General features: G+C 36.8%; 1 protein-coding gene across 3 annotated transcripts in view; it reads right to left on the reverse strand.

The window, feature by feature from the left end:
* The window catches only part of LOC129765473 (beta-1,3-galactosyltransferase 9), a 114,129-nt gene that overhangs the window by 77,981 nt on the left and 19,542 nt on the right, over positions 1-16,606 (reverse strand). For 2 of the 3 annotated variants that reach the window (XM_055765834.1, XM_055765832.1), the window contains exon 2: positions 13,036-13,620. The gene's annotated coding sequence lies outside the window, so the exon portion shown is untranslated. The remainder of the gene's footprint in view (positions 1-13,035; positions 13,621-16,606) is intronic. The other variant, XM_055765835.1, reaches the window with a different exon arrangement.

Raw genomic sequence — 16,606 nt, forward strand, 5'->3', positions numbered from 1 at the left:
GACGTCCCTACTAAATTCGATGGTTGTCATACAGAGGAAAGTGAACGTCATGAAGAAACTATTCTTTTACCTTCCATGTATATCCATTCTACCCAGGCAAAACACAGGAACCACCTGGCCACCTATGGCAGTGTTCAGCATATCTCAATTCACTTCGGCGTCTTTTCTTGTAATGCGCTCCTTCCAACAACTAATCACCTTTCATCTTTCATCATCGATATCAATCAAACCAAACGACCTCTTTCAGGGTCACCAAATTCTTATCAAAGAGTTTTTCAACATTCAACAAAAAAGCATATTCCCACGTCAACTATGCAGTCGTGTCTCGGACACAACCCACCTACTTTTTGAAATTCTCGAGAGATATGTTGTCAGAAAAAGATGGTGTTGTCGGTGATCCCCAAGATCTCAGAACAGGTACAGGACTTAACTCTACTCGACTTCTTTTTGTGGAAACAATTTGTTTTTATATTTCCTTACTTTGTAATCACTGGGACTGTGATCAATGGTTTTCTAACGAAAAGTTCAACTCAGTCCTCAGAGACCGAGACGGGGCTCAACGTGTTAAATTTGGATTAGATCGGTGAATTTAATTTTTCATAAGAGGACGAAAACAAAGACTCGATAACAAGATAATTGATATTTTTCAAAATCTATTTGCCATCAAAACTAGAGTTTACTTCCTTTATCTCTTTATCATTCATTCACCTACGTAAGTCTTCTCTTCAAATTGTTAAATGAAAAGTAGACGATAGAGAGCGGATGTCAACTAGATCTTCATCGCCTCCACTTTCTTTCGGTTTGCATCGCAATACACGCGATGTGAATCGGTACATTTTCTGACAAAAACAACCATGGTACTTATGATTCAGTTATGTCGATATTAAAAATTAAAATACCCAATACGAAATGACCCTAATGACGTGATACATTAGTATTGTAAAGTTTAGGTATCACTTAGCGAGTGACCCATAAGGTGAACCTAATGCAATCTTGACTGGTGGAGTGTATCTAGTGTTAAGCACATTCAGTAATTCAATTTGATATATTACTCGGCGATAAGGCGTTCAAAGCATTCATATTCATATTTTCATATTTTAGCAGAACTATTATTGAAAATGGACAGTGACATGCAGGTTTCAACATCATAAAAACAAATAGAAATCACATAAATGACACACCATTACTCACCAAACGACTGCAGCTCACGAAGCAGCGAAAACTTGTGTAACCCTCTTCCGAGCGGTTGCAGTGTTCAACATCGACAGTAATGAAATAAAATATCAATGACCTTAGTGAAAACTACGGTAAAAAATGAAACTAGCATTACTTAATGATTAAATAATGCCTGAACTGTCACTTTCAACAATTATATTTAATAAGCATCATATTAGATTTAAGCGAACTCTTAATTATTATGGGAGCTTTTTGCACGCCACTGTGTCTCGCACCATTGCGTGATATATTATATATTCAACAGCTAGGAAGCAGAGTGCACAATTCACGTGCAATATTATCAGTCAAGTACAACGCTTCAAATCATCTGTACTGCGAACTAGACAGGTGCTAGGTAGGAATAAGGGATCTATTTTTATCCGTTGGAGAAGAATAACGCCTACGGGAACTACTATTCATCGCCGAGCCGATGTTCTCCAAGAGCCACCATCTCATCTATGAATGCAGCCTTTCATAGTAGACCAAGGTTATTTTTTGCCTGTCTTTCATAGACAAGAGACTTGTAGCGAGACAGCTTGGAATTCATCACACGGCGACTAAATTGATTGAAAGCTGATATCAGTTCTGGCGAGTCACGCGATCTAAGCGCCAATCCCCTATTCGTTTGTTGGAGTGCGCTTCGCGGATGGTTGACATTCAATTAAAAGGCTGAATGCGAACAGCCAGTAATTATAGCGCCGAAGTAGCGGATCACTGCGTTCTGTTTACATTAGCAGCAAAGTAATGACCTCAAGACTTTCATTTGCGTGTAATCAAATAGCAACACACACACACACACACACAAATTAGTGCGATTGGTTTCGTCCATCGGATAGTAATTGAATTGATCATTAATTATTGACCTAGATCTTTGTGATTGGATGCATACATATCCAGCTTCGAGGGTTCGCTCCAGATCGATACCATTCGACGGAATATTGGAATAATAACTCTGACAAGTTGGTTACATTTCATTAATTAGGAAGAAATTAACCCTATATTATCATATTCCAATACCGATATACCAGGTGTGAGGGTTGAAATTGTTCGATTGATATTTCAGATGTTGCTAGCAGGGTTGTTGTACGCATTTCATCGATTAAACATATACAGTAGAACCCCGATTATCCACGAAATAGTCGGGCTAGGCCATCGCGTATAACAAAAATCACGGATAATGCAATATAAGGCTAAACATGAGTTTCAAACACGAAAAATATATATTTTAACATGAAAACTATGTTTCATCAATACAGAGATTATTTAACTATTAATCTGTGAGGTCGTGTACATCAGTGATCAGATAATGTGAAAGCCATGACCAAAACAAAAAAGCAAGACTCTACCACTCACTGACAAATTTCGGAAAGGTTTATAGATTTACTAGGGAACTCACTTTCGCGGATAACCCGCATCGCGGATCAACCGCTCGCGGATAATCGAGGTTCTACTGTATGTCCTTTTTCATTTTATATCAAACTTCAAAATTAAATCAGTGTCCTGCAAATGACAAAACTTGGTGGTCCAACGTATTGAAAATGTCGAGTTTGGTTACGAATAAAGATCATTTGACGAATTCCATGCCAACTCTTCTTAGGAATTGACAGCACCATCTCAAATAGTAGTGAAACGTTGTGGGTGTAAAAACATGGATCATTTAAGCAACTTTGCAAACTTGAAATATTCGAAAAATAATTAGACTACTTTTTGGAAAAAGCCAATTTTTTTTCTTAATTTCTTACAAAAAATTATAACTTTAAAACTATGATACCTACAAAATTCTTGTCAAAGGATTAAATGTAGGAAATTGTTTAAATTTTCGCAAAAAAATACCAAAAATTGTTTGGAAAAAAATTTTGCTGACAAAAAAGTTATTTGAAAAATTGTATTTCATTTTTCTCAAAAACGTATTTTTTTCAAATTCCCGAAAATATATTTTTTGGGGAATTTGATAAAAATACGTTTTTGAGAAAAATGAAAATGAAAATGAAATTAAAATGAAATATATATATATTAGGCTGTCAAAAAAGTCCTGCGGTATTTTTTTTTTTGAATTTTCATTTGTTCATAAAATTAGTTACAATCATCTGTTTTAAGTCAAATATGCGCCGTTTTGTTCGATGACTTGTTCCCAACGAGATGCCAACTTCATAATACCCCTATTGTAGAAGCTCGCTTCCTTATTGGCAAAAAACTCGGATAGCCAATTTTCACAGGCCTCTGTGGCTAACTTCTGACTACCTAGCTCGTTCGCCATGGACAAAAACAGGTGGTAGTCACTTGGTGCAAGGTCCGGACTATACGGTGGATGCAAAAGAACCTCCCATCCGAGCTCCCGGAGCTTCTGGCGCGTCACCAAAGAAGTGTGTGGCCTGGCGTTGTCCTGATGGAAGACAATGCGGCCTCTGTTTATCAAAGATGGCCTCTTCTTCATGAGTGCTACCTTCAAGCGGTCCAGTTGTTGGCAGTACAGGTCCGAATTGAGCGTTTGGCCATAGGGAAGCAGCTCATAATAGATTATTCCTTGACAATCCCACCAAACACACAGCAGAACCTTCCTGGCCATTAATGAGGGCTTGGCCACCGTCTGAGCCGCTTCAGCGGGCTTCGACCACGAACGTTTGCGCTTCACGTTGTCGTAAGTGACCCACTTTTCATCGCCAGTCACCATCCGCTTCAGAAACGGGTCGATTTTGTTGCGATTCAGCAGCGATTCACATGCGTCGATACGGTCAAAGATGTTTTTTTGCGTCAACATGTGTGGCACCCATACATCGAGCTTCTTTGTGAATCCAAGCTTCTTCAAATGGTTGATAACGGTTTGATGACTTATCCCCAGCTCTTGGCTGATGCTACGTCTGCTACTAAGCCGGTCTTTCTCTGCTAATTCAGCAATTTTGTCGCAATTTTCGACGACAGGCCTTCCGGAGCGTGGCGCATCTTCGACGACCTCTACACCAGAACGAAAACGTTGACACCATCGTTGTGCGGTGGAAATGGAAACTGTATCGGGTCCATAAACTGCACAAATTTTATTGGCAGCTTGAGATGCATTTTTGCCTTTGTCATAGTAGTACTGTAAAATATGTCGGATTTTCTCTTTATTTTGCTCCATATTTGCGACACTATAACTCACGAACGACTTAACCAAACAAAACACTGTCAAGGACTATATTATACCTTTCCAACAAGCTATAGTATGACTCGATACAATGAATACAACTAGAACTACGCGCTTACAACGACACCTCGCGGAAATACCGCAGGACTTTTTTGACAGCCTAATATATATATGAATAGCCCTTACAATTTCCAACAAGTCGTCCATACATCGGAAGTGGGCACTTTCACAGGGAAAAAGTTTTTCGAACATCAACTTTGTCATGTTTCACATGTTTATCTTGGAAAAAATACAACTAATCCTAATTTTGTTTAAAGTCAAGATATAGATATAGTGTATTCCAAAAAGTTTTAGATCTTGTTAAAATATAAACTTTTGTCGAAGACATCAACTTTCTATCTTTTATAGTTTTTGGAATATATGTAATTTTTGTATGAAGACTCCTGAAAAAAATATGTTTTGGTCGTAACATTTTTGTTTGTAAATTCTTACGTTTGACATGTTCTTGATGTTCCTAAATAGAGAAAAGTTAGCAGAGCATTTTTAAATACGATAACTTATACAAACAAAAATATTACGAGTTGAACATTTATTAGCATTTTTTCAAAGAAAAACATGAAAATTGTTATTCGAAAAACTTTTTCCAATAAAAATGTGCCCATCGTTCGATGTATGGAAAACTTGTTGGAAATTTTAAGGGCTATTTATATCTATTTCTTTCAGAATTTTGGAAGCATATGTTTTCGAGAAAAATGAGTTTTGATTTGAATGAAAAATGAATTTTCAATGAAAACCAAAATAATTTCCTACATTCCAGTCTTTGACTAAAATTTTGTAGGTCTGATATTTTTTTTGTAGGTTTTTTTTTTAATTTTGAGTTTTTTCAACTTTTTATCGAAATTCTTAATTTAAAAACTATAACATATACAAAAAGATGGTCAGAGAATTGAATGTAGGAAATTACTTAGGTTTTCATTAAATTATCAAAGTTTTTTTTGGACAAAAAAAAACATGCTTTTCAAATTCTGAAAAAAAAATAGATATAAATAGCCCTTAGTATTTCCAACAAGTTTTCCATACATCGGACGATGGGCACATTAGAAAAAGTTTTTCGAACAACAACTTTTCCATTTTTTTCTTTGAAAAAATACTATTAATGTTCAATTCGTAACATTTTTATGTATAAATTATCGCTATCTATATGCTCTGCCAACTTTTCTCTATTTGGAAACATGTTAAGAACATGTCAAACGTGAGACACAAAAATGTTACAAGCAAAACATTTTTTTTTCAGGAATCTTTATACAAAAATGACTTATATTCCAAAAACTATAGCAAATAGAAAGTTGACGTCTTCGACGAAAGTTCATATTTTAATAAGATTTAAAACTTTATCGAATACACTATATCGCTATCTTGACTTTAAACAAAATTAGGATTAGTTGGATTTTTTTCAAAGAAAATATAAAAAAGTTGTTGTTAGAAAAACTTTTTCCCTGTAAAAGTGCCCACTTCCGATGTATGGATAACCTGTTGGAAATTTTAAGGGCTATTCATATATACATTTTTGGGGATTTTAAAAAAATACGTTTTTGAGAAAAATGAATTCTAATTTTTTTTTCACACTCATCACACTCAATTCTTAAACCTATCTTATATCTAATATGTGTTTACATTTCATCTTATTCTTAATAAGGGATCCGATCTCTCACAAAGGAAAAGGAAAAACTAAGGGTATAAGGACAATCACACACGAAGATCGATAGCTTTAAGGAATACATATATTTGGGACATGTAATCAAGGTCTAACCGAGCCAACACGTCTCTCACCGGCACCATGGGCTGCCTTCCTCGGGCCCGAAGGGTGTCTTCTAAATTCGATCTGGCGACAAGATACAGCTCGCACGACCAAACAACGTGCTCGATGTGGTAACCTTGGCCACACAATTTTAATTTTAAAAATAACTTTTTTTTAGTGAAAAATGTTTGGTATTTTCACGCAAATATTTAAACTATTTCCTACATTTCATTCTTTGACATGAATTTTGTAGGTATCATAGTTTTTAAGTTATTTTAAGTTTTTGTAAAAATTTAAGTAAAAAAATGGCTTTTTCTAAGTTGTCTAATTATTTTTCGAATATTTCAAGTATGCAAAGTTGCTTAGATTATCCATGTCTTTACACCCACAACGTTTCACTGCTATCTGAGATGGTGCTGCCAACGGGCAGTCGAGTTGGCATGCAATTCGTCTGTTGGCACGGGCACTTTGGAAACGACTCGGATTGGATTAGCACTTGGAAAAAAGACCGAATTTTGATCAAACGAAAAATTCTTTTATTCGAATTCAATTTCTCTATTCACTCGACTACCTTTGAGAAGATAGACCGACGTATACGCTATGAAGTTTTATCGTGTTCTACACTATTCTGGTTTGTGCATAGCAATATACACAAATTCAGTGGTGATAAGGGATACGAAAAAACTAACTATTACTATGGGATTCTCTTATCTCGTTAGCCGAAGGCTAATGATAAGGAAGGGTATACTAAGGAAACATTGAGAGTGATCGAGTGCGATCGATATAGCCTTATATACAAGATCGTAATGATGTGCTAGGGTTTGCGCTAACATCGTCATTTGCGAAATTCCCTTCTTCTATTTTTTCCTTTGAAGAAAAAAGCGGTCAAAGCACATCGGTTGTTTGTTATAACGTTATTTCGAGAACCCTATGCGCCAAAAATAAACCATTGTTTTCACCGGGCGAAGCTCCTCCACTGCTAAACCAAATCATTTCGGTCGAAAGACAATGTTCTTTGTGTGTTGGGACCAGGAGGGTACGGTGTACCATGAGCTACTAAAACCGGGTGAAACATTGAATACAGATCATTACTAACAACAAATGATAAATTTAAAGTTTGCATTGATGGGACAAAGACCGGAATGGACTCAAACACACAGAGAAATTTCAGCATGACAACGCACCGGCGTACACCGCTAAACCCGTAAAGGACGCAATAAAAACGCGTTACTGGGAAATTTTATCGCACCCGCCATATTCTCCAGATCTGACCTCGTCAGATTATCATCTTTTACTTCAATGGAACATGCACTTGCGGAACAGCAATTTTCCGAACATAAAGATGCCGAAAAATGGATCGGCGAATGGTTTTCTTCGAAACAAAAAAAATCGAGGGGTTGTATCCAAGACACGACCGCTTAGGACATAGGACTACGCAATATTTTTGTTCAATTTTTTTTGTTGGTTTATCATTTCGAATATTATTTGCGAATACGTCGAAGTTCCATAAATAACTCTTTATTAAAAAGTTCCGGGGACCCATCCAACAAGCATCAAACACGCATCTAACAGATCCACACAGTTGCAGCGATAAAAACGAAACATCGAAACATACTTCATGTGAAATATTCGCTAGTGTTCACAGCTCGAGGGAAAACATAAAACAATAGAGGCGAATGAACTGAAAAGTTTAAACCCTCTTAAAGCCAAAAAGAAGAAGAAGAAACATAAAACACAAAACGAGCAGAATAAGCGACCTTCGTTGTTTCGGGCGCAGAAAGGTTCTGAGAATTTTTCTTTGGTTCGGTTTGGTTTTTGATTATAGAGACTTTAAACTATTTCAGTTCATTCATCTTTAGCCTTGAGAAAGGCCCTTGGAAAAACTTTACTCTACTCCTGCACTACACCTCCACCCTCATTGCCTTGAGAAAGGCACTCGATCCCTCGTCGTCCAGCTCGTCCGGCAACGATGTTATATAGTGTCCACACAAAGAATGATTGAGAATTTTCCTCAGAGGAAATGCAATACTTATATGCCAGCAACAGTTTACTCGCTATGCAAGGGTGGAGTTTATTTCCCAAATAATCTCTTTTCGCTTACCCTTCTTCGTTGTTTCTATTCTAGCTTCTGCATAAGTTGCCCGTTATTGAAAGCTCTGTTGGACAGAACAAATGTATGGGGAAATGGGAATGCTTCCAATTTTCAAAAATTTTAACCATATACAGACTATGGGACTGTAATGTATAGCATATCAAACAAATCTTAGAAAAATTCTGATTCGATTGGTATGCAAGTCGTTAAAATCCATTCGCAGCAATAATAGTTATTAACGTTAACTTTATTCCACTAAAACGTGACCTGTTTTCTGATTTGGCACCCTCAATGTAAGAACGTAAAAAGTTTTATTGGAGAGGAATCAAAATGAATGTGTATGAAACTGAGAATCGAAGCGGCCAAAGTGTCTGAACTAAAAATCTCCCAGATTGACACCTTAATTTGAAGGAAATCTATCTTCAAACCAGAACATAATTAGGCCCAAAAACTCTCTCTCTATAATACTCATTACATAACCTTTTTGCTCACACCACACAAATACAAATTTTATATACAATATTCACAAAATTCTCGACTTTCACACAGTTTTTTTTTCGAAAGTTCAATAACGATGTGAACTAAAATCAATTCTATTTAAAAAAAAATGAAATGTTCTCTAATAATTATTTGATTTCTATCACCTATATATTCACACCCTATTGTATGCAATTGTATTGTCCTCTGAACAATATAAGTAGATTAGTTCTCTGAGCCGTTTATACTGGAGGAGGCCATTCAATTGTTTCAAGGCAGTATTTTAGTCTAGAAATTTGAAAAAATCAGAATTTTTTTTTCGTCATGTTTCTGAAGCTTAGGCATTTAAGAATATATTATAGAAAGGGATTTTTGAAAATCCTATTATTTACCGAGCTATAGCCATTTTAGTGATGCGATATCTAACCTGGTACGGCCATAATAATGAACTTAAAACGTGTTTTTCTCGAAACTAGTTTTTTTCAAACTAGCGTTCACAATGTATCAAGTTCTACGGAACCAATTCATGTCGAATTTATATGAATACAATCTGCATGCATTTCTCTATTGCATGAAGTTCAACTATTTTTAAAAAATCGGGAAACGTAAGAAAAAACGTTTAAATTCGCATTTTTCTCTTCAAACGGCCGCCATTTTGTCAAAAACCATGTTTTGACATGTCCGAGTGGCATCTTTACTGATTCGGAATCTCTTCGAATTTTTGTTTCAAATAACCAGAAAGGCTGGAATCGTGTACGCCATGGCACAACTTCTTTTAGCCCCTCACTTCATCAGGTTCTGAAGCACGACTGATTCACACAACGAATTCCATTGAATATTTCAAAACTTTAGAAATATACCTAGAGCGTTACATAGGGGTTTTTGAAAATTCGGAAAAATGCCAAAATGGCGACCATTTTTGTTAAAAATGAGTTATTTTTCATGAAAAATCGCTATTCAGAAGCTCGAAAAAGTGAGATATCTGTCGGATCTGCCGTTCAAAAAATCGAAAAAGTGAAATATCAAAAACGGCAGATCCTGAGATATCGATACCACCAGTTGAAGAAACATGGTTTCGAGAAAAAAGCGTTTAAAAATTCGTACAGCAATACTATATCCCTTGAGGTGACTTCATACTTTGGGCTGTAACTTTCCAACGAAATCAGATATCAAAAAATCATTCGAGGACAACATTTCTGAGGTCATAAGCTTCCCTAAAATGCAAAATCAGAAAACAGGTCACGTTTTTATGAAATAAAGTAACCATTAATAACTGTTTTTAGGACACAGTTATTTATGAAAAATGCAAATCCAAAAATGGCGGCCGTTACAAAATGGCAGACTACACATCTTCCGAAAACCCCATCATATGGGTATCAGACGGAAGTAGAGCACAATTATTTATGATAAATCCATCTCCAAGATAGCGAATTACTTTTTTCATGCAACTTCCGTATAAGGGTATCGAATGAAATGATTTGACACAGTACATTATGAAAACATTTCGAAAAATATGAAGAAAGATTTTTTTTTAACTGTTTGGGATATAAAACGGGGAGAGAACTGTGTCGTTATCGATAAATTACTATGCTCTCCCGACTGATAATTCGACATGTTCAACATTATATGGATCAAGAGAAATCGGTTCTAGTGATTATCAAAAAGTACTGTAATTAATTGATTTCGGAGCTGGTAAAGCGATTTACAGATTTTGAGTCAGACGAATTAGTAGCATTATCATTACTGTTATATCCTCGCTCCAAGCAGCAAGGTTTTGGGGATAACAGAAAGTACAACAATGTCGTTGAAAAGGACGCTAAACATGACATCCATAGGACACGCGCCTACGAAACCACAACAAATCGTTGGTATGGGAGGAGTTTGTTGCGTTAATTGACAATCTTCAATCTTCACATGATCCAGAAGCTGCCGCAAAAGCGGATGTAGATATATATTTAGCGGAGCCACATTTGCTGAGAATAAGCAACCCTTTGCTTTGGTGAAAAGAAAGGAAATTTATCTACGATTTTTTTCTAAATATCATTTATTCCAGCGGCTGTGAGCAATTTTTCCGAAAGCAGGACAAGTTTGCAGTGAAACACGAAGTAGACTTTCTTCAGATAACATTGAAAAAATAATGTTTGTAAATCAAAATATGTAGTGAAGATTATTTTAATGGAAATATATCAGAGAAAACCTTCAGTAAAGTAATATTTTTACTACTCTCTGCACTAATTATTGTTTTAAACCATTTTTTTATCCCATTTATTTATTTTAGGCTCATTAGCATTTAGCTGTAACAGGGCCGAATTTTTAATCGTGTACATGTCACATGGTTATCATATCTATAATTAGCACATTACACAGTTGCCATTTGCCAGTATTCCTTCTATACCATTGCATATGGTACATTTACACAGTAACCATTTAGGCGTAAGAGTATTCTTTCTGTTCTTCCATTATCCAGTTAAACCACCGGACAGCGGAGACAGTTGATTGATCATTGCTGAGTTGAGCAATCTTTAAATGCTTTTAACCCTTTTTTACGTCTTCCATTCTTTACATATCCGAATAAAACGCTTCTTGAAAAGAACCTTCTAGCCACTCAAATGAACCGTTTCTTTTCATTGAGCGCACGGCTTTGAGCCACTCACTGACATGAATCGTTTTGCGTTTTGTATATGGATAGCCTCTTAGTACTTTGGAGTTACTGTAACAAGTTTTCATTCATGTCGGTCAAGTTGTCGATTTTACCCTGACAGGATGTCGATGTTACCAGTACTTCTAATTAGTCTACCTAAAAACACCAATTTTTGTATTCTATCAAAATTGACTTCTACCTAATAAATGATCAACAGATTCAGTAGAATGGTTTATGAAGAGTTTAACACTCTTATACTCGCGCGAAAAATCCTAACTCGTGCACTCACAGACTGTGTGTGTCTCTGTAATATTGCTATTGTGTATTTTTAGGCGTTGTTGGTCTTCATTCAAAGAAAAAGATATAATTGAATGAATAAAACTCCAGAAAATATTTTTTTATTTAACTTCATTCAGTTTTAATAGTTATTTGATTCAGCCACCTAATTGATTTTCAGTCTGTCAGACCCAGTGTTGGAAAAAATCATCTTCGCTAAATTCAAATGCTTAGATTATCGGGCTAGGTTGCATCGAAAACCTATATATTCCAAACGAAAATCAAAATGACAGATCCAGACAACCAGTGAACATGAGCAAATGAACTTTTGCTCTTCATTATGTTTTGAAGTTAATTTTTCCACCTAGTGTCATTTTCATCTTGATTATTCAGGATGCCAGAATTGAATTTCATTTTAGCCAAATGAATATCAGCTGTTGTTTACTTTTCATCTGAGGCGGTTGTGTGCGGTTGGTTTTTATTTAGTTCGGATTGTACTGCTGCTTAAGTCCTTCCCAATCAACGCAGTCAACAAGAAGATTATGATGTGTCATCCATTTGACCATCGAGTCTAGAAGCAATTGTTATTCAATTGTGATACGGCGCTTAGGGATCGTTCGCGATGCTGTTGTTACAGTCTCGCCAAACAAAATCCTGCGCGATTTGTTGCAAAGTTCGTTTCATCGAATTCTGGGGTTTTTGTACTCTAAATAGTTGAGCCTCATTAATTTTTTTTTATTTTTCAATTTTGACTCAAAATCATGCCAGAACGAATATCGTTTCGAATGTTATGAATATCAATTTGTTTCTTTTGATATTCAAAGTATAAATAAGAGCGAAGTTATGAACCCCACTCAATGTCGCATTCATTCATTACAGCAAATTTGTTCAACGATATGAACAAAATGAACCCGTTTATTATTATCATCAATATAACGAGGGCAGTGTGTTTCAAGCTAAAAAAAAAGTCGTGAATATTTGTTGATATTCTGAGACACTGGTCAGACCTGACCTATGCGTGAGTTCTATAACGTATTGGAGTCACAGAATTGTGGGAGATCTTGACAATATGTGGAAATCCTTGGGGTGTGTTCAGGTTGATTTCTCCTACTTCATTTCAATTTGAAATCGAAATTGCATTTGGCAAGAGAATTTTTATTCTTCAAGATAGACTAGTGTAGACGATCCTTGAATTTCGGCTGCGACGCATTCATTGATATGAAAATTCCGAGTTACACACTAACACAACTGTCGAATCGAATAATTAATGCAAATGCACAACCATTTTTTACAATCATGTAGCTCCGAGTGCGTAAACGTATTCAGTTCCCGGAAACTGTTAATAAACAAAAAGTGTGTCACGTACACACGAACCGTTTGGCGGTTCTAAACTATAGATACAGCTAAACACTTACCCGAATGCAAAATGCGCCAATTAGCTATAAACATTCACCGAGCACCCTTACAGCCAGCACTGGATGCGGCAACGTAATATAGTTAAACGACGCGCAAGGTGATGATGGAAGATTACTTCCATCACGCAATAGAGCGCCTCTTTCGTGATCGTCTCGAGACGGGAAGAAAAAACTCTACGCGCGGCGTGATAGTTTCCGGGTGTGGGCGAAGGTGAAACTTCAACGTGTGGCCTCACCACAAGCAGCACACTTTTTGCGCGCTATCAAATCTCACCTCAAGCTTTACACCCACTCACTCAGCTCATTCCTTCACTCCGATGAGACGCTTGACCGTTTGTGCATCTAATCTCGATTTTTACTCTGCTCTCTATGATGTTGTTTTCTTTGAGCGATTTCACCCGTACTGCGTCAGGAAATTCTCGACACTTGTAACATCAGATCGATAAGTTGAGATCGATCGTAATCACATTGTTTTCACAGCATTTTTGTTTATGACGGTGTCTACACGTTGACGGTGTCTGACGGTGTCTACACGTTGTTTGTGGTTAGGAAAGCCAATGTTATGTGGAACATTGTTAATGGTAGCTGTAATGGAAGAGAAAAAAAAAGATCAATACAAATTCCCAATGTGTTTTTTTTTCTTTATTTTATCCCAATGCATTCCGTGGTTTAAAATTGCTATCCAATACGCCCATACGTATGTGATATCGAACAATTTGTTGTAGTTTGTGTAGGAAATAAACCCTTTATGTTATACTAACTGACCCGGCAAATTTCGTCCAGCCGAAAATTTATTTTTCGTTATTACATCCACGTTTTCTTACTAAGCGCTGTTCCTGGGTCCAATCGCAGAATTATTCATTGATTGGAAAAAAATACCTTTAAAATTACCATTTACTATAAAATTCCTAGTACTTCTACCAAAACTCCTCATTATAAAATCAGATTATTTGCAGACACAATTCTCGTTCAAGCTTTTTCAAACATTTGCAAATAAGCAGGGCCCTCATTGACCATCTTTGTGTTGTTACAGAATAACTACGTCCACGCAACAATCATCAGCGATGGAGATCGATCCACGGTCGAAATAAGATCGATTCATCCATACAACTGCTCTGCTCTGCCAGACACATCGGGCTACTGTTCTATAAATAACTCAACAATGATCAAACAACTGTCTCCGCTGTCCGGTGGTCCAACTGGATAATGGAAGAACAGAAAGAATACCCTTACGCCTAAATGGCTACTGTGTGAATGTACCATATGTAATGGTATAGAAGGAATACTGGCGAATGGCGACTGTGTAATTTGCTAATTATAGATATGATAACCATGTGACATGTACACGATTAAAATTCGGCTCTGTTACAGCTAAAATGCTAATGAGCCTTAAATAAATAAATGGGATAAAAAAAAATTGCAAATAACATGTTTCTCCGTTATATGGAATAAATGTTTGATATAGAAAATATGATAGAATAAAGACAGCCCTAAATCGGACAATTCCTCTCTCGAGTTTTGCTCTCATCAACACATCAAAAATTATTTTCATTTTCGAACGAAGATCAATTAGCGCAAACATCAAATGGACTAAAAACGCTTGTCAATATGTAATTGTAGAGCATATGCGAATTGAATTTTCCGAATTTTCCCATTTTCAGAGATTTTAATTTAATTTAATTTATTTCACATCGTCTTCGATTATTCGCACAGACTGAACTTATAAACTAAATATAATTCTTAATCCTATTTTTAAAATTTTGTTTCGGCAAATTAAAGTCGAATTCATCACATACGGCATTAAACTGTCGAATACACGAGTCAAGAGGGTTATGATAGCCGTAGTTAGTACTATGATACGGGACTGCTAACAAAAATGAATTCCGAAAACGAAGGGGGGAAAGGCGGAGTGTTCAGCGGAATCTATGCGAGAAGTTCAGGGTAGTCAATAATCCTTGAATTATGTCAAAAATTAGCAATCGCTGCATTGTAGTGCGCCTGGAACTTAATGATTCCAATCCTAATAGCTCACATCGGTCGGAATACGGAAGAAGATTGGCTGGATCATTCCAAGGAAGTTGTCTCAGAGCAAACCGTAAAAAGTTTTTCTGGAGCCGTTCGATTGACAAAGCGTGAACTACGTAATAGGGAGACCAAATTGGAACAGCATACTCAAGAATACCACGAACTAACGTGCAATACAAAGTCTTCAAAGCATGAATATCGGTGAACTCGTACGCATGACGGCGAATGAATCCTAATACACAGAAAGCTTTAGCGGTCCTAACCCCACGTGCTCGTTGAATCTGAGCTGAGTATCAATCATGACTCCGAGATCACAGATTGACGATATTCGTTCCAGTATTGACGATTCCATCCTGTATTGATGCAGCACGAGGTTATTGGAGCGACCATAGGAAATGATCCTGCATTTTTTGTCCATTTGTTGATCCTGCATTCCATTATCGCCACACCATATGAGCATTGTATTAATGTCCTCTTGAAGAGCAAACCGATCCGAAAGCGATGAAATCATCCTGTAGATTTTCAGGTCATCGGCGAATGCAAGCTTAAATGATGAAAGCAGTAAGCTCAGATCATTGATAAAGATGTTGAACAATAGTGGTCCAAGAACACTGCCTTATGGTACTCCATAAGTGATGCTGAAATTGCGAGAAATAGATGAATTGACCAAGACATATGCAGTGCGATCGCGGAGATATGAAAATATCGAATCTGGGAAACCTATCTACTTTAGTTTTTCGACTAGTAAGACATGTGGGACAGTGTCGAAAGCTTTCGCGAAGTCAATGTACGCTGCGTCGATTTTTCGCCATTTTTCAACTTCACTGGACAGTGTGGTAACTTAGCACATCAGATTCGTTGAGGTTAAATTGCCATGTTTGATTGAAATATGTGTATTATTTGTATGGGACCCCCTCTCCATTCCTGAGGAGGGAGGGATGTCATACCATCATAGAAAAATGTCTCGTACATAAAAACCCTGTGTACCGTCGAGCGGTAACCGGACCCTACGTTGTGTTGATTTTTCTTTCCGGATCCACTCCAAGCGTTTTATGCAAAGCACCTAAATTTATTCAGCAGAGCACTACAAACTCGACTGAGCTACATGGGCTAATTTTATTGCGCACAACTTCTAGCATAGACCAAATTACATCGACTGACTTGTATAGACTGAAAGAGTTAACTATGCTACTGACCGCCGTCGCTGCCAGTGCGCGCTTGTGTTGGTGCAAGCGTTAATCGCATTTGTCAGCGACGGGGTTCGGCTCCTAATGTCAACTAGGCATTACACCGCAAAACCAAAAAAATAGCAGTGGGCGCAACACCCTGACATCCCAAATTTGGCTCCATTTGCTTGATCAGTTCTCGAGTTATGCAGAAATTCGTGTTTCATTTGTATGGCAGCCCTTCACTTAGAGAGAAGAGAAGGGGTATTTAACCACCGTAAAAATGTTTCGTGCCCCTTAAAACCTTCACATGAAAAATTTGGTTCGATTTGCTAAATTAGTTTTCGAGTTATGCAGACATTTGTGTTTCATTCGTGTGG

The sequence above is a fragment of the Toxorhynchites rutilus genome, chromosome 2, assembly GCF_029784135.1.
Source record: "Toxorhynchites rutilus septentrionalis strain SRP chromosome 2, ASM2978413v1, whole genome shotgun sequence".
Taxonomy (NCBI): Eukaryota; Metazoa; Arthropoda; class Insecta; order Diptera; family Culicidae; genus Toxorhynchites; species Toxorhynchites rutilus.